General features: G+C 37.9%; 1 non-coding gene across 1 annotated transcript; it reads right to left on the bottom strand.

Annotated features, from left to right (window-relative positions):
- Positions 1-24,565: 24,565 nt before the first annotated feature.
- LOC137210791 (U6 spliceosomal RNA) lies at positions 24,566-24,668 on the bottom strand. Its single transcript, XR_010936726.1, has one exon. It is a non-coding gene; the product is annotated as a U6 spliceosomal RNA (small nuclear RNA).
- Positions 24,669-25,400: the final 732 nt, after the last annotated feature.

The raw sequence follows: 25,400 nt of genomic DNA on the forward strand, positions 1-25,400 counted from the left end.
CATTTTCCCCCGGGCATGCTCAAGAAAATGTACTCACTCAAGCTCCTCCTATTCTTCCTGGAGAAGTGTTTCCTCATATATATCCACATTTGCCTAACTTGTTTATCTTGAAGTGGGGACCCAGCACTTATGTACGAGTTACTTGCAATTTAAAAGGCAGAAGATTCTATCTGAAAGTTGGACAGAGAGAGAAGTGTTATTAAAATATATGTAAATGACCTAGAAAAATATCTCTTCTCTACCACAAAAGGTTACTATGGGCATCAAGGTCGATAAAAGACATTAAGCAATATTTTTCCCAATTAAATTTTTTTATTTTGAGAAAATTGTTAAATCACATGCATTTGAAAGAAATAATACAGAGAGATGATAAGTACTCTTTGCTTAGTTTCTTCTAATGGTAACATCTTGCAAAATTGTAACACAATATTAAAACCAAAAAATTGACATTGATAAGATCCACCAATTTTATTTAGATTTTATAAGTTTTACCTACACTCACTTGTGTGCATGTGTGTGTGTGTTCACGTTTAGTTCTGTGCAATTTTATCACAGGTGTAGGTTCATGTACCCACTACAATTGTCAAGATACAGAACAATGTAATTACTATCACCACAAGGATCTCTCATGTTGACACTTTATAATTACATGCCCTCCATACCACCCACATTGGGCACTAACTCTTGGCAACCACTGATCCACTCTCCATCTCTATAACTTTGTCATTTAAAGAATGTTATATAAATGTAACCATATAGTAACTGAAAGTATAAAGAAATGTAAGTTGGCATTATTATTATTATTTAAAGTAATTTTACTAACAATTTGTTATTTTTTACACCAACCATATTTTTTTAGGTAATTATAATTTACTGTGAGCAGTAGATTTTCTGACTTATATGGATGGTCCACTAAAAGGGAAATGGTATTAAACAGTAGCTGGATTTTCTGACAGCTTTTCCTGTGGGAAAAGGCGTCATTTTGACAAACACACCTAGGGAGAAGACTAGAGTCTATACAACAGAGCTGTTCACTCTTTCTAGAAGTTTTTATTATTAGCTTTGTAAAAATAACTCCGTGGCTTTTCCCAAAGAGGTATACAGTGATCTAAAGTGTGGTGAATAATATACCTTGACAATCTCGGAGATCAGAGTTGATGTTTGAAGAAGATTAGATGCAGCAAAATTTGTTTCACAGTAATTCTGAGACAGTTCTCCCTGAGAAAAAAGAGTTAAAAATTGTTCTGATAACATAGGCAAATTAAATTCATAAAGCAAATATTTATTATTATAATTATCATGAGATTGTTTTGGTATGATATGTTGAATTCTATTAGGCATGTTATAGAAAATATTTCATTCAATTCATACAATATATTTTTGTGATTAGTGTCTTTTATCTCAATTATTGAGAGAATATTGAAGCTTGGAAAGATTAAATAATTCTTTGAAAGTCCCATACCTAGCAAATGGCATAGCTGTACTCAAACCACATCTATCTGGTTACAACTCCCATACTCTTTTTTGGAGCAGAGGCATTTAAACCTATTTTATCTTTGCTTTTATCTCCAAAATTTTTATTCTGATAAAATTAAAACTAACAGAATAGTTGTAAGAATAGTACAAAAAACACCAATATTCCCTTTACCTAGGTTCATCAATTGTTGAAAATGTACCGCATTTGGTTTTTGTTGAAACCAGTAGTAGTCCGGTAGTCGTCTTTGTAAACGTATTTTCTCAATTCAGGATCTAAATATTTAGTTTTCCTGTCTCTTTGGTCTCTTTTGTTCTAGAATAGTACCCAAAGCCCATGTTCATAGCCACTGAAAAATACTGCCAAGCACCCGTCGCACGAATTTAACGACAAAGAAGAATTAGGCACATTGTAAGGAGGCAGTTCTTCCCCATCCCCTCCTACTATGACAAAACAAATACTATATTTTCTCTTTCCCCATGATAGATAGTCCAGCTGGGCTTAGTGTTACTGTCTTCAGGCAACATTTTTCTATTTTGCTGTGTATACAGATGATAAAACATATATACAAATTTTGCTTTATCCAAGCAGGTAGGAGGCCAGATTTCTTGCTGCTTGTAGAGTGTTCAAAGAGCTTTTAAAAGATGCATCTCGGGTTTCCCTGGTGGCACAGTGGTTGAGAGTCCACCTGCCGATGCAGGGGACACGGGTTCGTGCCCGGGTCCGGGAAGATCTCACATGCCGCGGAGCGGCTGGGCCCGTGAGCCATGGCCGCTGAGCCTGCGCGTCCGGAGCTTGTGCTCCGCAACGGGAGATGCCACAACAGTGAGAGGCCCGCGTACCACAAAAAAAAAAAAAAAAAAAAAAGATGCATCTCTATTTGTCATGCTTCATGCGACAGAAAGGGTCGACTGTAAAGTATGCCCAGGGCTATTCAATATTCTGACTTTGGAATAGGAGGCCTTGGGTTTGAATCCCAGATCCAGTGTTCCCTAGATATGTGGCTTTAACCTTTGCTTCTCTAAGGTCCAGTATCCTCATATGTAAAATGGATATCTACATGTAACTTACAATGTTTACATATGAATGCATCACCTATGATAGAATCAACATAATGCCTGGCACTAGCAGGCAATGAATAAGTATAGAACATTCAGATGTATTCAAGTCAAAATAATAGGATCTGTTGAAAAAAATGTCCCATACCAAATCCATGTCTATAGCTTCTTTTCCATAAGGAGTTTCCTTTATTTCTCCGGGGAAAATTAAGTTTTAAAATCCTCCATGGTTTTGAGGCCCTTATCTGTTGTCTTATAGGAGTTGTTGAATATAGAATTCACTGAGAGATACAGCACCAAACACAAGACTTTTCCCTTCATTTCCATGATAGATTTCCACTAGAATTATGGCTCATCAGTCATCCCAGATTGTGGTTATAAAGTTGTCCTTTGGGTTGGCCACAGGCCGATTTTCTCATTCTGTGGTTTGCTGCGGTTGACTGTGTGCCCTATTTACTCCCGGGAAAACCATAATACTCTGTATTTTAAAGTATATTCCTGAGACCAGTTCCTCCTCATTCTTCTATCTCACCCTTCGAAAGTGATTTTTAGCTTCTCCATGAATAATTATTTTTGTGTTGCCAATATTTTTCTTTTCCCTATTAAACAATGATTAAGAAAGCCATTTGCCTTTGTCTTCATCATGGTTTATATTTATTCTTTCATTTATTTAAAATGTTTATAAAGCCCTGTTTCAATCATTGTGAAAGGAACTTTAGATATTGCAAGAGTTAATTTTATGTGTCAACTTTATTAGACCATGGGGTGCCCAGATATTTGGTCAAACATTATTCTGGGTGTTGGGTGTGAACGTGTTTTTGGATTGAATTAACATTTACATCTGTAGACTGAGTAAAGTAGATTGCCTCCCCCTAATGTGGATGGGCATAATCCAATAAACCGAAGGCCTGAATGGAACAAAACAACTGACCCTCCCCAAGAGAGCATTCCTGCTGCCTGACTGCCTTCAAACTGGAACATCGGGTTCTTTTCCCACCTTCAGATTTGAAATGGAACATCGGCTCTTCCTGGGTCTTGAGCTGGCTGGCTTTTGAGCTGGAACTACGACATTAGTTCTCCCGGTTCTCAGGCCTTCTGACTTAGAATGGAATATATCATGGGCTTTCCTGGGTCTCCAGCTTACCGACCCATCCTGCAGATTTTGGGACTTATTAGCCTCCATAATAATCTGAGCCAATTCCTTATAATAAATCTCTTAGAATGTATATATGTGTGTATATATATATATATATATATATACATATATATAAATATATGCACACACACACACATTCTATTGATTCTGTTTATCTGGAGAACTCTCATACAGATAGTGTATCACATTTAAGCCTCACTCTGAGATAGTTATTCTTGGCCTCTCAATGTTGAGGACCCTGAATCCCAGTGACTTTACAGTACTTACCTAACATTACTCCCCTGATAGATGCCCACTATCTTTGCTCGGGATTGTCTGACTTCAGTGTCCATAGCGGTTGCATAAGGGAAGATAAGTAGGCTGAGGTTTTATTAAGCTTCTTCAATTCCAGTCCCAAGCCATGTGATTCTCTGCATTCACAAATAATATCTAAATATATACACACACAGAACAAAATTTATATGCAATATACAGACGCACAGAACATTTCACTGAACTTTACTGTTGTAGCCTTCTTTTTTTTTTTTTTGTAGCCTTCTTTTTTAGGAAAAGCTACTTGCCAAATGACATATATTTGATTGGAAAATAATTTAGTTAAGAATGAATATAGCCAAGATTGTTTTAAGATAGATACAAGGAGCAGTCACCAAATCAAATAATTTTTGCCAGATTTACAAATGGCCAACTGCTTTTATGTGTTCTAAATGCCTCCTTCAAAACTATTAAAGGCATTCTAAGCACTCTTAGCTATATTTGTCAAATATGCAGGTTATTATAAGCAAATTGCTACATATCCCTTTACCTGGATATATAATATGATAATATACAACAGGGTGAGGAAAATGAGAGATTATCCTGAAACTCACTTGGTTTGAGGTCTAAACATTTGGAGGAAGACATTTCATTGCCCTGTAGCTGAGAAACAAAGGCAGAATTTTGGGGCAAAGAAGCTCAAACCACTGGTACCTGAAGAGGTGGGGAAAGAGGGAAAGGTATCATTTCTGAAAAATGAAAGGAAAGAAAAAGTAAGACAGCTTGCCAGGGAAACGAAAATTAAAAACAGGCAAAGGTGTGTTTTTTGTTTTTTGTTTTTTGAGAGATTGAGATTTCAGGAAAAGAGAGGAAAGGGCAATAAATCAACAGACAAGCTTATTTTGTTGAGAGTGGAGAGAAACCTCTTCTCATAAACTGCTTTAGGAAGGTAACTTCCTATAAACTTTACTTGAATCACAAACCTTTCAAAGACTCAGCTGGGAATGAGGACAAATGCAGGAGATAGCTAAGAGAAACAAAAGTGTCTTCTATTAAAACCTTTCGTATCAGGAAGAACTATATATCTTGACCTTGAAGTTGCCCAAGCATCACTATTTGCTGTGTAAATAACTAAAAGCTTTTATATACCTCAGGGCATCAAGAATGAGCCCAATGTGGGAATAAATACATCTGAGTAGATTTAAAGTGTGCATTGAGGTAGGAGGACATCTATTCTTCCTTTATCCTTTATTGTCTTCTCACAACATCTCACAAAATATACCCAATAAATGAATCAACTCAACCTACATTCAAGAAATACACATATATTTCTTAACATATAAAATATAGGTTTATATATTATATTTTATATATAACACATAAATATATTTATGTTACATATTTCAGTTTGTTCATTCATCTATTCAAAATTAATCTTCTATTATATGCAGACTTACTGCTATGCCCCTGAGATATTCAAGTATATAAGACAGTATCATTTCCTATGTGAAGAAGAGCTCCTAGGAAAGAAGACAAGCATATTAATAGGTTCTTGAAATAAAAATTAACGATTAATAAAAATAGATGAGAAAGAAAATAGTTATATGTGTAGTAGTCAAAGAGGATGCTCTCTAGGAGAATCTATCTGTGTCCTAAAGTGGTGCCTGCTATAGACTTAAAAAATTGCCAAGGCTCGGGCTTCCCCGGCGGCGCAGTGGTTGAGAGTCCGCCTGCCGATGCAGGAGACACGGGTTCGTGCCCCGGTCCGGGAAGATCCCACATGCCGCGGGGTGGCTGGGCCCATGAGCCATGGCCGCTGAGCCTGGGCGTCCGGAGCCTGTGCTCCGCAACGGGAGAGGCCACAACAGTGAGAGGCCCACGTACCGAAAAAACAAAAAAAAATTGCCAAGCCTATAGCCTTACTAGCCAACTCATTCAATTACATATAAAAGAAAAAGCAACCAAATTATTGCAGGGGCGTGGTATAGTTATGTAACTTAGCATCAGCACATCATTACTTTTTCTCTCTTCTCAAACTGTCGTGCACAGGTGGAGAGTTTTATCTGGGCATATGACTCTCCAGCTAGAATCATTTCTTAGCCTCCTTGAGAAGCACATGGAATGTGGATGTGTTGTTTGGAACTTCCATGTCAGTTTCTTAAAGGATGTTGCTTGCCCTCTACTCATCCTCTTGGTCTCCTTATGGGCTGAAACCTAGGACAGCATCCAGCTTTGGCCTGGCTTCCCTGTATGGCCTGTGAAGAAAAGTGGCTTGGTTAACCTGGACCACTCATTTTCACACTATTACATGAGAGAGAAAGACATAACGTTTCTATCTTATTTAAGCCAGTGTGTTTGGGACCTGTTTGTTAGAGCAACACAGCCTATATCATAATTAATACAGACATCTCTTTTCCCACTTGTCAAAAATTAAATGGAGTTAAAAAAGAAAAAACATACACTGTAGAATGGTTACAGGGGATTGTTAAAAGAAAAAAATAAAAAACATACATTTAAATTGCAGAAAAGAATCATACGTAAAACTGACTTTTAAGGCTTTTTAAAGTAAATGTTCATTAGCCTATTTCCTTATAGTTTACTGTAAGAGGAGAGTATGTTTTAGGGACTTCCCTGGTGGCGCAGTGGTTGAGAATCCGCCTGCCAATGCAGGGGACGTGGGTTCCAGCCCTGGTCCAGGAAGATCCCACATGCGCGGAGCAACTAAGCCTGTGAACCAAAACTACTGAGCGTGCACTCCAGAGCCCGCGAGCCACAACTGCTGAGCCCATGTGCCACAGCTACTGAAGCCCGCACGCCTACAGCCCGTGCTCTGCAACAAGAGAAGCCACCGCAATGAAAAGCCCGTGCACTGCAACGAAGAGTAGCCCCTACTCGCCACAGCTAGAGAAAGCTCGCACACAGCAACAAAGACCTAACGCAGCCAAAAAAAAAAAAAAAAAGAGGAGAGTATGTTTCAGAGCTTTGGAGTCAGACAGACCTACATTCAAATGTCAATTCATATAACATAAAGGTAATATTATTTAGTGCCATCCCTGTGTCAGAAACTGAGTTTAGTAGTGAGTATTTGACTCCATTTCATCTTCAAAAACACCCAATAAACTAGTTATTATTCCCATTTTACAGTAAAATAATGTGAGGCTTAGAATACCTCGTGGGGTCACGCTAGGTAACATAATTAGCAGTGATGGGAGAAACGGGATTTTATTCTAGGTCATTCTGGCTTGTAAACCTGGGCAGTGAACAATGCTTCATCACATACTAGCTGAAGGCAAAACTCTGGTTCCCAATCTATAAACTGGCAACAATATTTAGCTGTTTATGAGGTCACTGTGAGGCTTGGATAAGTCTGTATGTGATGCCCTTTCAGGTTCTGACACATAGGAGATACACAATAAATGTTGGGTACCTTTCTTCTTCCTTTGATGGCATTAGAGCTCTTACAGTGAAGGCGTAATATCCCTTTCACTTTTGTATTCCTCAGTATCTGAGTGTCTGGCAAGATGTAGGTGCTTAATAAACATTAGGATAAATCAAGAGAATGAGGAAAGTAGGTATAGAAACTGGCAAATGGACAAAAAGGCAGTAAAAATAAGGGTCAATAAGGTCAAGGGTTTACCTGGGCTCCAGAACGCTCCCCCAAAGCCCTGTCCTGCATGGTTCAGGATTAAAGGTGATGGTTTGTAGAGCCCTGGCCCTTCCCAGCTTGACCTCTCAATGTCCTGCGGTAGCCAGGTGGGCTGTAGCTCCGGCTTCTCCCCTCTGGGGAGAGCTCCTGGGTGGCCAAGCAAGGCCTGTGGGCTTGCACAGCTGCCTTCCTTGTCGCTCTCCAAGCAGCTGGGCACGTGAGCCGCTCCAGCAGCCTGGAGTCAGATTGTGTAAACTGCTGTATGCTCCTGGCAGCTTTGGGACTGGCTGAGTCCCTTCAGGAAATGAAGGGAAAGCTCCAAGTGAGCTTGACAAGGGCTGCTCTGGGGCAGGAAGCAACAGACACTTGACCTCATTGAATTTCCAATGCAGTCCGTTTCAAAGGCACATGCTGTGTCTTAATCTTCTACAAATGTACTCTTTTATCCACCCCAGGACTTGTTACACAGTATGTGCTCAATGAAATTTTGCTGAGTGAATGAATAATTGCATGAAAGAGTTGCAATTCTGTCTGCTAACATTGCTAAGAGCAATAATAAAGTAAAATTTATTTTAAGGCCCTTTAACAAGCTCCTTGAAACCAGTGACTTCCGGCGCCCGCCTCTTTCATAGCCCCTCCCATTTGCCTTGACCTCTGCCATTACTCATCACTCCCTCCTAAATCTACTTCTTCTTACCCTATGCCATTTATCTCTTTTTAATCCACTGTTTCAAGACTATACTAAGAAATAGCTAATCATTTGATCAGAATGAAAAGTAATTCTATTATGTGTCAGTGTTCATCCTCCCAGAAAACATGGATAAATCCTAACAGTACTCTTGCAGACAACTTCTTATTTCTCCTTATTTTGGCTACTATGACCAGCAATAGAAATATATTTTGCCAAAGGTCAACTGTTATGAAATCGTCAATCTACTACCTATTTTTTTCTCTACATTTAAGGCTAGCTCTGTTTTGGAGAAAGAGTCACAGATGATATCCACAGTTTGATGAGCTTTACAAATATAAAGACAACATAACTATCATGTACATGTATCCACACAGACCTCCAAGTGTTTTGAGTCATATCAAGTTGAAGGATAGTTTGCTTTTTTTATCTCCTTCTGAAGTGCAATTTTATCCGAAATTGTGAGTGAATGCAGTCTCAAATGTGGGTGGCACTAAAAGTTCCAGTCTGCATTTTAACAATTCTCCTTAATTTCTGGGGAAGCACATATTAGGAATCTTTCTTTCATAATGAAAAGAAGTTTGCAACAGTATATTAGAATCAAGTTTCCAAAAATATATAGCTGCAAAAGCTATTTGTAATCTGTTTGTTTGCAAGTCTATTTAATTGCACAGGAAAAATCTGTATTGAATGCGTTAGAACAGTAGAATTAAGGTTGAATTTTTTCTCTGCTTTGTTTTTAGATATGCATTGTTATTATAAAAGTTGTACTGTTTTTAAAAAGTATAACATTATAGAGCTATAGAAAGTAAACGGTAAAAACGCTATCCACCCCTCCAAACTTTCTAGTCACCATCTTCAACAACAGTTGATATATGTCTCTTTAGGTTCTATATTACTGAAGAAAAAAAAAACTTATTCCATTAGTATTTATTAATTACATTCTGTATTCCAGGCACTGTTCCAGATACTTGGAATATAGGAGTAAACAAAATGGACAAGACCCATCCTCTCATGGTGATTACTTTCTTTAGAGAGAAGCAGATAATAAATAATGACTATAATGAATAAGTAATGTACAGTGTGGTAGGAAAGGTTAAGGGGACTAGACAGGACTAGGAGAGAAGCTGGGGCTGTAATGTCCTATTTTACAACGGAGTGGTTGAGGTAGGTCTCATTCAGAAGATGACAATTGGGAAAAGACTTAAAGGAAGTGAACAAGTCAGCCATGTGGGGACTGCAGGAAGATCATTCCAGGGATATGAAACAGCCTTAAGGCGGAACGCGTAGCTTGTTCTAGGACCAGCGAGGAAACTATGGGAGCAGAGAAGAGGGATGAGGACAGGAAGGCAGTGGGAAATGAGATCATGGAGGCGCCTGTAGCCCATTGTAAGAACTTTGGCTTTCATTTTGCACGAGGTGGAAGCTGCTGGCAGGTTTGAGCAAAACAGTAAACATGGTATGACTTGTGTTTTAAAGAAATTATTCTGACTGCTGTGTTGAGAACCCACTGAAGGGTGGCAAAAGGAAGAACAAGGAGAACTGTTGTGAGCCCACTGCAGAGGAGAGATGGTATCATATTTTGAAAGCACAGTCAAAAATATTTCCCAAAGAATTAAAAGCAACGCGTGAGACAAAGAGAAGAGTCAAGGACGATTTCAAGGTTTTACTCTGAGAGATTGAAAAAGTGGTATCAATACTAAGCATACATTTCTGAAACTTAATTTTTGTGGTACGCGGGCCTCTCACTGTTGTGGCCTCTCCCGTTGCGGAGCACAGGCTCTGGACGCGCAGGCTCAGCGGTCATGGCTCACGGGCCCAGCCGCTCCGCGGCGTGTGGGATCTTCTCGGACCGGGACACGAACCCGTGTCCCCTGCATCGGCAGGTGGACTCTCAACCACTGCGCCGCCAGGGAAGCCGTAATTTTTTTTTTTTATTCACAATATATTATGAACATCATTCCTTGTCAAGGCATAGGACTACCTCATTTTTAGCAGTTTCCTGATAGTCTGTAGCATGGTTACACTGTAATTTATTTACTCAACGTATGATTGCTTTTTTAAAATTTTTTTCCTAAATTTTTTTCAGTAACATTTTAAAATTGCTTTAAAATAATCTGATCTTGTTATTTTTCTTGAACAGGTAAATGTAGTGGCCTAAATCTACATTTAAAGCCTTAGTAGTGAATCTTTCTGAAATCTAGTTAATTAGCAAAAAGGGACATTATATATGTTCTTGCTATTGTGTGCTATCTTTTAAGTTTTTCATTATTAGAACCATGTGCTTAATAATTTTATTTTTCATTACATCCACTCTAGTTAGAAATCTGGAAAGAAATAGACAGTGGATTGCAGTAATTTTAATTCTATTCTTGGAGAAGTTCTGCACCCAGGTAATGAAACACAGAGAAAAAGGCCATGATGTTAAGACAACACCTAGAAAAGGGGTTCAACATTGCCTTATTACATAAATGTATACCTATTACATAAATACATACTTAGCTTGGTTAAGAATGGTGACTTTATGCTATTCATCATTTCTTAAAACAACAAAAAAATTATTCAGAATCCATTTCTATAAATGATAGAATTAGCCATATACATTCATTTTTGTGTGTTTTTAGTTGTTTTTATAACTGTTCACGAGAAATATCTGTCTATATCACATAAAAAAGAATTATATTTACCTAGGGCAGAACTTATTTAAAACATTTAATTATTTACTTCCTTATGGAAGAGAGAATAGACTATATAGTTGCTTGCAGCCGTGGTGACTGCAGACCTAAAACCACTAAAATGCAAAGTGATTTGACAGGACCTACTATGAGAAGATGATAATGTTATATGTCAATTATGTAACAATTAAAAAAGAAGAGAGGATGAACTGATGACCCTTTTTTACATTTTGAGCAAACTAAAGACTAGGCCATGTAAGAATTTTTTGTCAACCTGCCATTCAGTCATCAAGATAACCCAAGTGTTATATGTTTGCACTAGAAGCCTTTGAACTTAGAAAATGTAAAATATTTTAGAAATAATATTTAAAATTGTGTTTGATTTAACCTCCAATACAGAGAAAGGGGAAAGTTTAGTAGTAGTTGGTAAAAAGAATGATCATGAGACAAGTATTGGACTGAAACTTCAGATTTAGTTTTTTAAACTTTTGCTAGAGTGATTGTATATATTATATTTTTAAATTCTTATTAAGTAATTATATATTATATATTTAAGTGTTTTAAGTTTTACGAGTAATGGCGTAGTGTAATTTGAGCCTGCTCAGTAGAATCAAATGTAATTAAGTAATCCAGTGAAGGACATGCTGAAGTATACACACAATAGATAATTATTTATTATCTGCTTCTCCGAAGCAGTGTGTTTTTAGTTAGATTTCGAAGGGTAGATGAAGTTTTAGAAACTGAAGCTACCGTACAAATAAACAGCATTCTAAGTGGAAGACAGAACATTAGCAAAAATGATAAAAGCAGGAAAGCTAACATTTATAGGTAACAGTAAGTTTGGGTCCAGCATAGTTTAAATGCATTAAGAATAGTGGAAGAAAATACTGCAAAGGTGGGTTGAAATTAAGATTATATTCTTTATTCAACAACCTATGGAATGGGAAAAAATATTTGCAAATGATACAACCAACAGGGATTAATTTCCAAAATATACAAATTGCTCATTAGTTCAATATCAAAAAAACAAACAAAATTTCTCCAAAAAAGACATGCAGATGGCCAACAGGCACATGAAAATATGCTCAGCATCGCTAATTATTAGAGAAACACAAACCAAATCTACAATGAGGTATCACTTCACACCAGTCAGAATGGCCATCATCAAAAAGTCTACAAATAATAAGTGCCGGAGAGGGTGTGGAGAAAAGGAATCCTCCTACACCGTTTGGTGGAAATGTAAATTGATACAGCCACTATGGAGAACAGTATGGATGTTCCTTAAAAAAACTAAAAATAGAGTTACCATATGATCCAGCAATCCCACTCCTAGGCATATATCTGCAAAAGACAAAAACTCTAATTCAAAAAGATACATGAACCCCAATGTTCATAGCAGCACTATGTACAATAACCAAGACATGAAAGCAACTTAAATGCCCAATGACAGATGAATAGATAAAGAAGGCGTAGTATATATATATGTGCAGCAACATGGATGGATCTGGAGATTATCACACTAAGTGAAGTAAGTCAGACAGAGAAAGACAAATGTCATATGATATCACTTACATGTGGAATCTAAAAAATGATACAGATGAACTTATTTACAAAACAGAAATAGACTCACAGACTTAAAAAACAAATTTATGGTTACCAAAGGGGAAAGGTGAGGGAGGGATAAATTAGGAGTTTGGGATTAACATATACACGCTACTGTATATAAAATAGATGAACAACAAGGACCTACTGTATAGCGCAGGGAACTATATTCAATATCTTGTAATAACCTGTAATGGAGGGCTTCCCTGGTGGCGCAGTGGTTGAGAGTCCGCCTGCTGATGCAGGGGACGCGGGTTCGTGCCCCGGTCTGGGAAGATCCCACATGCCGCGGAGCGGCTGGGCCCGTGAGCCATGGCCGCTGAGTCTGTGCGTCCAGAGCCTGTGCTCCGCAACGGGAGAGGCCACAACAGTGAGAGGCCTGCGTACTGCCAAAAAAAAAAAAAAAAAAAAAAAAAGCTATAATGGAAAATAATCTAAAAAATAGTATATATGTATGTGTATAATTGAATCACTTTGCTGTATGCTTGACAGTAACACAACATTATAAATCAACTATATTTCAATTAAAAAAAAAGGAAATACACACACAAAACAGAGTATGTTCTTTATTCAGAAGGAAATGGAGACCCATTGAAGGCTTTTGAGGAGGGAAGTTGCACTGTTACTTTAGGAAGATGAATGAAATGGAGTGGCAGCATACAGGATAAAAAAAGTACAATAGGCTGCAAAGGAAGTGATGTTACAGTAGACAGTGTGCTCCCATATTCTTAGACACTCCTCCCGTCTAGAGATGGGACTCGTCTCCTCCCTTCTAATCAATCAAGGCATGCTTGTGATAATTTCAGCCACTAGAGTATCGCAGAGGATGCTACCATGTGACATAGTATTTGCTGATGTAGATTAGATGTGAGAAACATGAAAGAGGGAGGAATGAAAGACATTGTCTTCTTATGTTTAGGTGAATATTGGCATTCTAGTTCCATTAACTGAAATGTTTAATTGCTATAATTGTCTTATTTAGTTGTTCACTCATTCAATCAATCACTTAACAAATGGCTATTGAGTTTCCAGTATGTTAGTCAATGTGCTGCAAACTAGAGAAACAAAGAAAAAAGACATTTTTATCCACAAAGTGCTTTTAGCCTAGAAGAAACATGGACTGCAAGTTGCTGTGTTCAGTGCCAAGAAAGGGTCAGCCCAGGTGAAATGAAGATGGAAATGATGAACTAAAGGAGAGCAGGTTCTAAAGTCAGCAAAGATCTGTCCAGCAATATCAGTTCTGAGGGTTTTCTCCTGAGATTCTGATCCCTTCCTTCCGTGTCCATGATTCCCTAACTTTGCAACATATAATTCCTGTCTTGTTGAGTATGGTTCTCCATTTCCCGCTAATCTAGTTGCATTCCTTAGCCCAGTAAGGACGCTTGCATGATTGCCTCCCTGATATGGTTCCTGGAGTCTCCACTGACCTCTCTCACAAATCAAAGGGAATTGTTTATTGTTTCCCTAACAGGTATGCTCATTACCATCTTCAAAGCTTTGCTCTCTAGGCCCACCTGCCTGGAACGTTCTCTCCTCTTCAAAGTCCAAATAGTCTAGGCCGAACTCAAATCATTTTTCCTTATTTTGATTATTACATCACAATATTTTTTTCCCTTTCTGAATTCCCACAGTATTTTGTGACTCGATCATTCATTGAGAACTTCTGTTATGCCAATCTATCTGTAAGTTTCATCTTCCTAAATAAATACTTTTACAGAATAAGGATCAAAACATATACTTAAATTCCTCATATCTAGCACCTTGAATTGTCCTCAGGAGGCATCTGACTAGTATTTCATTGATGACAATCATGAAAATGTTGATCTCGATATTCCTAATATTTCAAACACTGCTCTTTTATTTCATATAATTGAAGTGGATCTATTATTTAAAATCTTATACATTTTTTTCCTTCTTAACTATTTTTCATTTTAAAGGTTGTGATTGGTCATTAGGAAATGGATTTTTTCCTATTCTCTAGTATTTTGCCCATTTCAGAAATTGAAAAAAAAAATGATATTGTTACCTAGATTACAAGCAAACTGGTTCTATGAATCTTGAATATTAGAAAATAGGCACTATGATATCTGAACCCAATTTCCCAAATCTTAACTTTTTTAATGGAGAGTTCAAGACTTGAAATAAAACTTACAATAAACAAATATTAATTTAGTTATAATTTTTATTCAAAGCAGACAAGGAGAGTATAAATGAGATCTCTTAGATTATTAGCGTGAAGAATTTAACCTCATATGTACTGCTTAAACACGTCATAATGTGCTAAATCTGGAGCCCACACTGAAATTACCTAGTTGCATCAATATGTTAAAGAAAATAAGGTAGACTGACAGAGAAACATGTATTTTTTCAAAGCCTGGGGCAATCCTGACAATCTGTTGCCAAGGCTAAAGGTCTCGTTCTGAATGTGTTATTTAAACCTCCCCTGGGAAACAAAAGTATCTGACCCTGACAAAGTTCATCCTGACCAAAATGTTGGTTTATTTTGTATGTGTCATCTTAAAAATCAAAAACATCAGACATGATGCTTCTTGCATCCCTGTTATTTATTTTCCACATGAGGACAAACTGCCGCAAAACGACCCAGAATGTAACTTGACTTCGAATCTTATTTTTCACCAGGTCCCAAGTTGGCTATGAAGTTTTGGTGAAATAAAATGTCAGGGTGTGGTCCCCTTGCTGTTACACGTTTCTTCCCCTTTCTGCAGGAGTTAGCCAGCAAGAGGAAAAGGACGCAACTCTGGGATAAGAGTAAGGAAACCTACACTTCCCCACTCTCCTGATCCTTCTCATCATGACTTGACAGTGAATTCTCAAAAGGTGGGTAGGGACTCTAGGGATCTCTGGACTTTGCTCCTGTGCTAAGTGTTTACAGTCTTACAGTCTGACCATGTCCCTGCTTCTGCTTCAGTAGGAGAGTGAATACTGGCTCAGAAGAGTTAATCCAATCCAGATGTTACCATGACAGTGTCTCATCCAGAGGTGAGGCCGTCCTCCCATTCATTAGCATTAGGTGGTTTCAAAACTGCACCTGGGGGAGATAGGTTACAAAGCCTCTCTCTTCTGACAAGTATATTTGAGTCAGTTCCTTTACTATCTGTCTGGTAATTTTGAATCTCTTAAGAATAAACAGAAGCTCAAAATTGTATCTTTTTTTTCCTAGAGGAGTAATACAAAGGTTGATACCATATAGGGTGAGCAGAGCATATTAAGTATTCTTAAAAGAAAAATTGTATTCAAATGAATTCATCTTGAAGATTTCAAAATAAGTTTGAGTCCTCCAAAGGCAAGAAATTTTATTTTTGTTCACCCTACTGCTCAGATTCTATCCATTTGCATGAGAATGCTCTCAGCTGACATTTTCAATAATTTTGATGATCACCAACAGAGCAGAGAAGTGAGAGTGTTTAGGGACAATTTACTTCTTGACAATATCGGGAGCCAGACTGGAATAAATCTTCATCCCTTTCTCAACACAGTCAGTAGAAGAAATGTTTTCATAAACGCAGTGCCAATCAATTGCAGAAATGGAGGTGTGAGGACAGAGAGGAAAGCAAGGATGAGATGGAAGGAGGATTCAAGATTTTGTCTTTGGCTAGTTTATTATCAATATGAGTGATTTTACGTGATATTCTTTCTTCAGCAAAAATCCCTTCCCTGGCATGGAAAATATATGTCTGCAATGGTAGATGGTAGCCCACAGCTCTGAAATAATGAAGGCCTCTGGTGACTAGGCAGAACACAAGGGCAGGGCCAAGTTTATTGAAGGTGGAATGTAGACCTGCCAATTTGACTGTTTGATGTTAGCAATTATTAACCCACCTATTATAGTCATGATTTATTCTCATTAAAACATGGTTGATTTGTAGGAAATGTGATGCCTTATACTCTTACCTACTATGACAATTTAAACTCAACTGGATTACTGAATACATAGCAGAGCATAGACAGGGTAAATTTCACAACTGGGAACGTAATGGATATTTCAGGGTGTGGGGTGGAGATGTAATGGTCACTTATGGGAAAGACAGACATATGAGCACAGCGGTCCCTTGAAGGAGATAAAGGGTGTAAATGCAGGAAAAGGCAGGAAACAGCAGCCCCTAATTAAGAGAAGGAATAAGGCTGGTTCTCAGATATGCCTTCAGTTGAATAGACACACAAATACCAGTCATCTCTTTTAATTTATGAATACTTTTTTTAATCATATCTAGGCTTCTAGGGCCCAGGATTAAGGGGTGGGGAATAAGGAACACTGTGTACAGCAAGGACAAGAGAATTTCCATCAGAAGATGGGAAGCATTTTTGTCAATTAAACTCACCTGAGCCCATTTTCTGGCTCTGAATCTCACCAGTGGCTTGTGATTGTATAGATAGTCTAGGGTTTGGACAACTGCTTTACAGCAATTTCCCAGCTGCAGAAGCAGAGCAGGCTAATCTTCAATACACTAGTTTTTGGAGCCGGAAAGAAAGCTTAGGAGACTTTTCTTTTGAGGAGTAATTACTATAGATCCCATCCTGCAGTTGCTTGATTAAAGGAATGAAAAGTATCCAAATTAAAAATCCGAAGAATATCCTAGAGAATGCTTGCCCAGATTCTAGGACTTTCTCTATGGGCTCTTAAAAACTAGAAGCAATCCTGTTTACTGAAATGTTTTCTCCCAAGTTTACTACTCCACAACTTCCTAAGCAGAATGAGTTCCCCACAGATGCAAGGTAGGAACAAAGGATTTAGCTTGAGAAAACACTAGTTAGGAGTAAGGGTTTTTTTTTTTTTTTTTTTGGTACGCGGGCCTCTCACTGTTGTGGCCTCTCCCGTTGCGGAGTCCAGGCTCCGGATGCGCAGGCTCAGCGGCCATGGCTCACGGGCCCAGCCGCTCCGCGGCACGTGGGACCCTCCCGGACCGGGGCACGAACCCGTGTCCCCTGCATCGGCAGGCGGACTCTCAACCACTGCGCCACCAGGGAAGCCCAGGAGTAAGGGTTTTTATCAAAGAGCAGACCCAGACCTCTTTAGCTGGACATTCTGACAGTGAAATAAAAGAGCACACCAGATCTTAATATAACCAACTCTGTGGTACAAAAGAGAAAACTAGGAGTGATGACATTGCCCAATTGAAACAGCTGGGAAGTGGCAATGTCCGGGTGAAAACCTAGTTTTCTCACTCTTGGTCCAATGTACTCTTCATTATAATACATCTATATTCCTGTTATTATGCAAGTCACACAACTTGCAAATCTGACTTTTCTGTGTTATAGGAACAAGTATGTGTTTGCTGATTTAACTTTATATTCATATCACCTAATTTGTTACTCTTGCTGCCTCTTGGTTGTTTCCTGCTAAAATGAACAAGACATTCCAAGAAGAAACTATTTTATACCTGCATTTGCCTCGGCTCTTACTGAGTTTCTCATGATACCTACTTGGGCTTGTGACATAATTGAAAGCAATAATAGGAGAAAAAAAACATAAGCAATGTAGTGAAGCTAGAATCTAAGAGAATAGAGAAATCCAGGACAGATTGTACAGCCAGGACATGGTTTATTGCTGATCTCTTGGCTGTAGTATTTTTTTGCCTTCAATCAAGTGTACAAGACTGAGAATGAAAAGAGAAAACCTCCCCAAGCTTTTCTCTACAATTCTAATCTTATCTATCATATTAAATTATTTTTTACAGGTCAATAATTGTAATAACATTCACTTCTTACTTCTGACTTAATGTTAAGCTAAGGTATGAAAGCAAAGGAAAAACAGCCCTTTTTTTATGAAGAGGTGACAGTATAGAAACCTGGGGATCGGATACGTAGATAATACAATGTAAGTGCTTGAGTAAAACTCAGCATGCAGGGGAATTCCCTGATGGTCCAGTGGTTAGGACTCCACGCTTCCACTGCTGGGGGCCAGGGTTTGATCCCTGGTCTGGGAACTAAGATCCCACAAGCCTCATGGCATGGCCAAAAAATAATAAATAAATAAATAAATAAATAAAACCAGGTGCTTAAAAAAAACAACTCAGCATGCAGCATAGAAACTTTTATGGCTTAGGATGGGAAACAAAGGGCAAAGGCTGGGAATGTCTTTCTCAAAGGGAAACTCTCTAAGCATCTGGAAATTAGTTTTTAGGCAAGTCAAAGGAAGGAAAGTGTGTTTCTAAGCTGATGGAATAATATATGTATAAAGGCACAGAAATAAGGAGAACATAGTCTTTCGGGATCAAAGTCATCTCTGTGACTAGATTATAGGATTTGAGAGGAAGAGCCACAAGAGTTAAGCAAAAGCTGGATTTTCCAAGGGCTGACATTCCCAACACAATGTACTCGGTGAGTAGAATTCAGATAGTAGAGATATTGATATTTGGGTCAATAATAATTAAATGAGGCAAACCATGCAAAAAACAAGAATCAACTCTTCTGTTCTCAGAACAGCCTGCTGTTATTACCCCATTGTACAGATGAGGAAAACTGAGGCACAGGGAAGTAAAGAAGTGATGAAGTTTTGAATTAAACCAGATTCCACATTATGTAGAAAGCTCCAACCACCACCATGGCACAAAGAAAATCACTCCACATGTAATAGTCACCACTCACAATTCTCAAACCAATAATTCATGTCCAGATTTTATTTTTCACATTAAAGAGAAAAGTCCCAAGTGTGACTTAGAGATCTTTGTCTACTCTACTGAAATCACCTTATTCTGTTTGAGGTAGGATAAAATGACACTACTGCCTTCTCTCTCCAACCAGCTCTGGAAAGTGACATAGATTTGCAAATGGCTTGATTTTCAGACAGGGATGAAAGTGAAAACTTCAGTTATCTAGTGTGGAAAGAGCAGTCAGCTAAAGAAGGAGAGGATGAAAAAATGTTCTCAAATCGCTGTCCAGTTGGCCAATCTCCAGCTCAGAATGAAGTGTTCATTTTCCTGAAGAACAGGGATTGCTCACACCCACTTACTTACACCTCATAGGTAATCTTTTTTTTTCAGACATGAAATCAATCACTGAATGAACCCTTTGTAAGTTAGGGGCATAAACTGTCCAACCTTGTGGCTGTTTGTGATTATAGCTGGCAAAATGAAAGATTGTTCAGTAGATATTAACAGTTAAAAGGACAGAGCAAAAGAAAGAAGCAAGTTAATCTCACTGCAGACTTCCAAACTGAGGAAACTAGCTCATGAGGAAGTCCATGGATCTCAATGGGGTTGCCCAGGGCTCTGTTCTCTTTGACCCTCAAAGCACTACCTTCATCTGGAAGAGGTGTTGATGAATGCAGGAGAAAAATCTGACACTGCCTAGTATTTCTGTGCTAGAAAGGAAATGAAATTTCCCTTGGTTTAGTTTCCTCTCTGACGCGGTTACTTTTTTTTTCCAGTTAGTGTACAGTACTGCTGAGAATATCTGCTGGAGAATAAAAGGCATCTCCTTTCTTAGCACAGAACCTGCTGAATATCAGAATAATGGCATTTGTGACAGCACTCCTGAGTGGAAATTTGAAGTTATAGGATTCTAGGAAACTTGAACTTGGAAGGACTCTCTTGGCTCGTCTATTGAGCCTAATGTGTCATGGACCCAAAAGCATCTCACAAAGAGTTTCCTAAACATTCTGACAAATGTACTTCCGGAGCAGGCATGAACAAACTACAGCCCACGGGCTAACGATAACCCTCTGCATGCTTTCATATGGCCCATTAACTAAAAATGAATTTTACATTTTTTAACTATTGAAAAATTATCAAAATAAAAATTATCAAAAATAAAAAATATCAAAATCTTTCAATTTCATTATGAATAAATCAAGTTTTTTTGGAACCCAGCCATGCTCATTCACTTTCATGTTATCTATGGCTCTTCTGCACTACAAGGGCAGATTTGAGTAGTTACTAAAGAGACCATATGACCTGTAAATCTAAAATACTTGCTATCTGGCCCTTTACAAAAAAAACCAAACAAACAGTTTGTCTATCCCTGGTCTAGAGTATAGTGAGTGAGAAGAATGTCTTCTTTTGCTAAAACTGTAGCCTAATAGAACTTGAATATTTCTAAAAGGTGTTTGCAAAAGTCCAGTCTAGTTTATACGGACCTATGGGAAAAAACAGAACCATTCATTTCTGTTGAATATGATTGAAGCAAACTGAAAACTGGCCTGAATGTATTTACCAGGTCTGGCACACTACATTAAGTCAAATTAAATTCACCAGTGAGCTGTCAAATCTCTACTAATGATTGTGTTGAACGATATGAAATCACAGTTATTGTAGGTCGAAAATAATTAAATATTGGCAATTTCTTAGGGTTCCTATGACTTCATAAGACGCTTTACAAAGAAAGGAGTCTGTTTTAATATCCATCTTTGCCAGCTTTCCTCTGTCATGCTTTGCACCTGACTTTGCTTTATTTTCCAACACTTCACATAACGAATGCATAGCACGTATTTGTTGACAACCTGGTAATGAAAGAATAAGTTAAAGTTCTTTCTAAACAATCTGCACTGGTAAGAGTGTTACAAAGAAAGGATACCAGGACTTGAAACTTAAAGTGAGAAGTAAATTCGAAGTTCTAAGGCTTTCCTTAGGTTTGGGTGTGTTGCTCTGAGTGTCACAGGAAGACTTGATAAATTTGGTATGAGGGAATAGAGTTGCAATGTTTGCCTTTGTATACTACAATTACTAGTACATTTACTGTCAGAGCACTGGAATGGTTGTGGATTTACACTACTATAATCAGGTTTCTTTTGTCTCTTTACAGTGAGAGAACAACAAAAATTATACTAAGAATCTAAGATATATGTTGTACATATACATGTACAGTCAGCCCTCAGGATCCTTTGGTTCCACATTTATGGATTCAACCAACCTGGCTGCATCTCCCTCCGCTCTGTCTTTATACCATCTTCTACTCTGTATATCTTTGTCTGCTATACATCCCTCTATCTCTTTCTTATAAGGGCGCTTGTGATGGTATTTAAGGTTTATGACATAATCCAAGCTAAGTGCCTTCTCTCAAGTTCCTTAATTTGATCACATCTTTTGCCACATGAGTATATAAGATAATCTTCACAGATTACAGGCATTAGGAAGTGAATATGTCTTTGGGGGAACATTTTTTTCAGCCTACCACAGTTATGATGACATCATATTGAAGTATATCTTAAAGAACTGCTTTTAAATTTTCTGAAAATAAATGGAAGTGAGACCAAAATACTTTTTACCTTGGAGCTAATTAAGATTATTTTAATATTAGGTGGATGATGGTTTTCTCCAAAAGAATTACTTTCTTGAGCTGCTAACTCTGCATTACTGTAAAAAAATATTTATGGTACTTGTGAATAAACAACAGCCTCTGAAGAGATACATTACCAAGCAGTGTTTTTCAAAATGAAGAAGAAAAACTAAATGATTTATCAAAGAAATTTCTGTTATCCATTTTTCAGTGGGTTTGCTTTTTTACCCACAAGAAATATTCATCAGTAAAGACCTTTCATTTGATTAAAAACAGCCTCTAATAAATGTGCATTAGGATCACAATGATAACCTATATTCAAGAACATGAATAAAAAGTGCTCTTGAAGGGAAAGGCTCACATATGTTCACATTTGATACCGGGAAATAATCGTATGCTGTTGAGGAGTGATTACTACCAGCTGTAAGCAAGTACACTGCACAATAATATCTCATCTGTACAACCACTTGGAAAATTTTTTTCTTGCTCTCTCTCTCCTTCTTCCAAGAGTTTCATAAAATATGGCCAAATCTCTCCCATCTTACTGAATACTGACCTTTTCAAATCTCTACATATGAAAAGAGAAAGACTTCGAATCTTGAAGAACACCAAGAAGAAACATGAAATTTCCATGCTTTTCCCAAAAATAAGATTGGCAAGACCATGTCACTTTATCCTTTCCTCATATTCTGTATGACACATTTTTTATTGTTTCCAGTGGCACTAGCAAGTTTTTAATCTGAATAGCCTAGAAATATTACTGAAATACAAGAAAACGGTTCTGAATAAAAGCAGTTCGGATCTCACTAATGCATCATTTATCTATAAACGCTTATCATTGGAAATAATTTGAAACATCATCTTGACTACCTTCCTGAATTTCAGTATGGCAAATGCTAAATCACTTCTTCACCATAATTCAGTCTCAGAAAGGCTGCTCTCTTCCTCAACCTGTCTTACGTTATCTGAGCTAAACTAGGGTTCTGTAGAGGGATTTCTGGAGGGTTAGGAAAGAATAGTGGGGAGGGGATGGAGAAAATTTGAGAAGTTCTTGACTAACAAAAACACATGTGGGTTGGGTTTTTTTTTTTTTTTCTGTTTTAAATTTTAATATCCCAATAAGATTTTTGTTTAAAGAAAATGTTCCCAGTTTAAACAAGGAGAAAAAAAAAGACAAAGGGGTATCATTGCCTTAATCTTTTTAACAGGAAAGTTAAGAAAAGGAAGATAGGAGACACTATCAGTGTGGACATCAGAACTCTTTTTTTTAACCTGATGCAACTAGATGTAAATTAATCAAGGGCAAATGCACTTTCTGTGTTCTTAATATCACTAACAGAGCCAAGTAAATATGAAGCATTTTGCCTTTAGAAAGAAGGCAAAGCGGGACTTCCCTGTCTATCCAGTGGTTAAGACTCTGCGCTTCCACTGCAGGAGGCACGGGTTCGATCCCTGGTTGGGGAACTACGATCCCACATGCTGCACCACATGTCCCAAAAAAAAAAAAGAAGAAGGCAAAGCAACAAATAATCAGTTAATTAACAAAGTATTTAGAAGATGGTGATCTCTGTGCCTAGATATCACTTCTCTCTTCCACTCAGGCATGGACTGATGCCCCGTGCATAAAAGTTCCCTTTACAACATATATCTTAGCACTCAACACACTGCATTTTAATTGGCTGCCCTCCCCTACTACACACATACCTCAATATGAACTCTGTGACAAGCTATGTTAGCCTTTCTTATTAAAATCATAGACTATGGCAAAGTATATGATTTATCTTAAGTAATAAACATTTGTTGAACGAAAGAATGGAAGAAAAGATATCTTATGAAGTGGTGGAAATAGACTCACACACTCAAAAGCATGGAGCTCTTTTGGCTGATGCTATGATCTGAAGACTCATATAAATTCATTCCCTGTGCATAATGGTCCACCCAGCCTCATGCCAACTATCAGTAATCTAATAATGAAAGAACAATTGTTCTGGGCCAGATGTGTTATGCATATTACCTCTGTAGCAACATTACCTCTAGAGCAGTTAAGTATTACTGTCCTTATTTTAGGAATGAGAGAATTCTACTCAGATATACTCCTGCCTTTAAGCGGCCATTTCCAATTTTAAGGGCATTCATGTATAGCTCTTAAGCTGCTGTTCGTTACATTACACCTCCCTGCCCTGTGTTTCCTTCACCCTTAGCAATGAAAAGGTTGAGGGAAGCTGCTTTCATCTTATTTGTACATGGAACGCATACCGCGTTCATGCCACGTGATGATAATATATATATGGCAAAGAATTACAGATCAAATGGATGGTAGAAGCACAAATGATCAAAGTAAAAGGCAGGGAGATTACCCAAGACTGTGAAAGGGAAGATGGCAGAACAAACCGAGCAGCAGTGCTCTAAGCCTTTTGTCTCTTGGTGAGGCTTAGAGCTTGATAAGGGAACATAATCTCAGAGAGGGATTTGGTGTACCCTAGACACTGGACCTCCAGGCAAAGCCAAAAATCGAATGTCCAAAAGTATAGAGGGAGCCAAGGTGCTTTCTGACTCCAAGTCACCATGAGGACTACAATGAAGAGCCCATTAGTGATGATGCACATGAGTCAAGAAAGAAGGAGCCTTCTGGAATATTCTGCTCTGAAGCAGATCGTATGAGGTTTTGCACAACCCTTTAGGAAAAGATGAGTAATCCCCCGTAATAACAGAGACTGAATTTCTAGGCAGATCAACAGCATGAGAGCTCAGAGTAAAATTTGGTTTAAGTCTTTTTTTTTTTTAACATGGAACGCTTCACGAACGTGCGTGTCATCCTTGCTCAGGGACCATGTTAATCTTCTCTGTATCATTCCAACTTGAGTATATTCACTGCCGAAGCAAGCACTTGATAAGTCTTTAGGCAGCATAATGTGTAAAATGTTTTCACGTTCCTGAGACTGCTGGGAAAAATTCATACCTGGGAGATATTGATGAGGCCATATATCATTTCGATCATATTGTCCCTTAGCTTTTCCTATTTGAAACAAATTTTTGAAAAGCTTTACTTTCTTAGTCTCTTTCTATGGGGAAAAAAAAAACACCTATTAAATATTTTCATTTTTCATTGTTACGATATTGTTTTGTCCAATGGCTCCTAAGCCTGACTAGCATTCACTATTCCCTAGGGTGAATATTTTTTAAGTATATAGTCCTGTGTTCTATCCTTAGGAATTCTGATTCATTAGCTTTTTCCAACCCAAATATAATGGTAAAGAGAAGAACACTGAAATTCATGATGCAACATGGCTAAAAAATGGGGTTGCCGGAATTCTGATTCCATTGTTCACTGGCTATCTCGGTATGATCCACATGCTTGGAGACCATTTGAAAGAAATCAGAAAAGAGGCAACGAACAGATCAATCACTGATTCAGCCTTTAAGTATAACTAAAATCTTTTTTTTTTTTTTGATTTAATGGAATCGTTAAGGAACAAGATTATTCCATCAAAAGAAAATTATTTTCAGAAAATGGAAATTGGCAATATACCCACTGACGCCTGGAACAAACTCAAATGTCTACATTTCCAGTGGGAATGAAATCTGACAGCTAGGGAGTCCAACGTGCTGACAGTA

This window comes from Pseudorca crassidens, chromosome 17 (genome assembly GCF_039906515.1).
Source record: "Pseudorca crassidens isolate mPseCra1 chromosome 17, mPseCra1.hap1, whole genome shotgun sequence".
Classification (NCBI taxonomy): Eukaryota; Metazoa; Chordata; class Mammalia; order Artiodactyla; family Delphinidae; genus Pseudorca; species Pseudorca crassidens.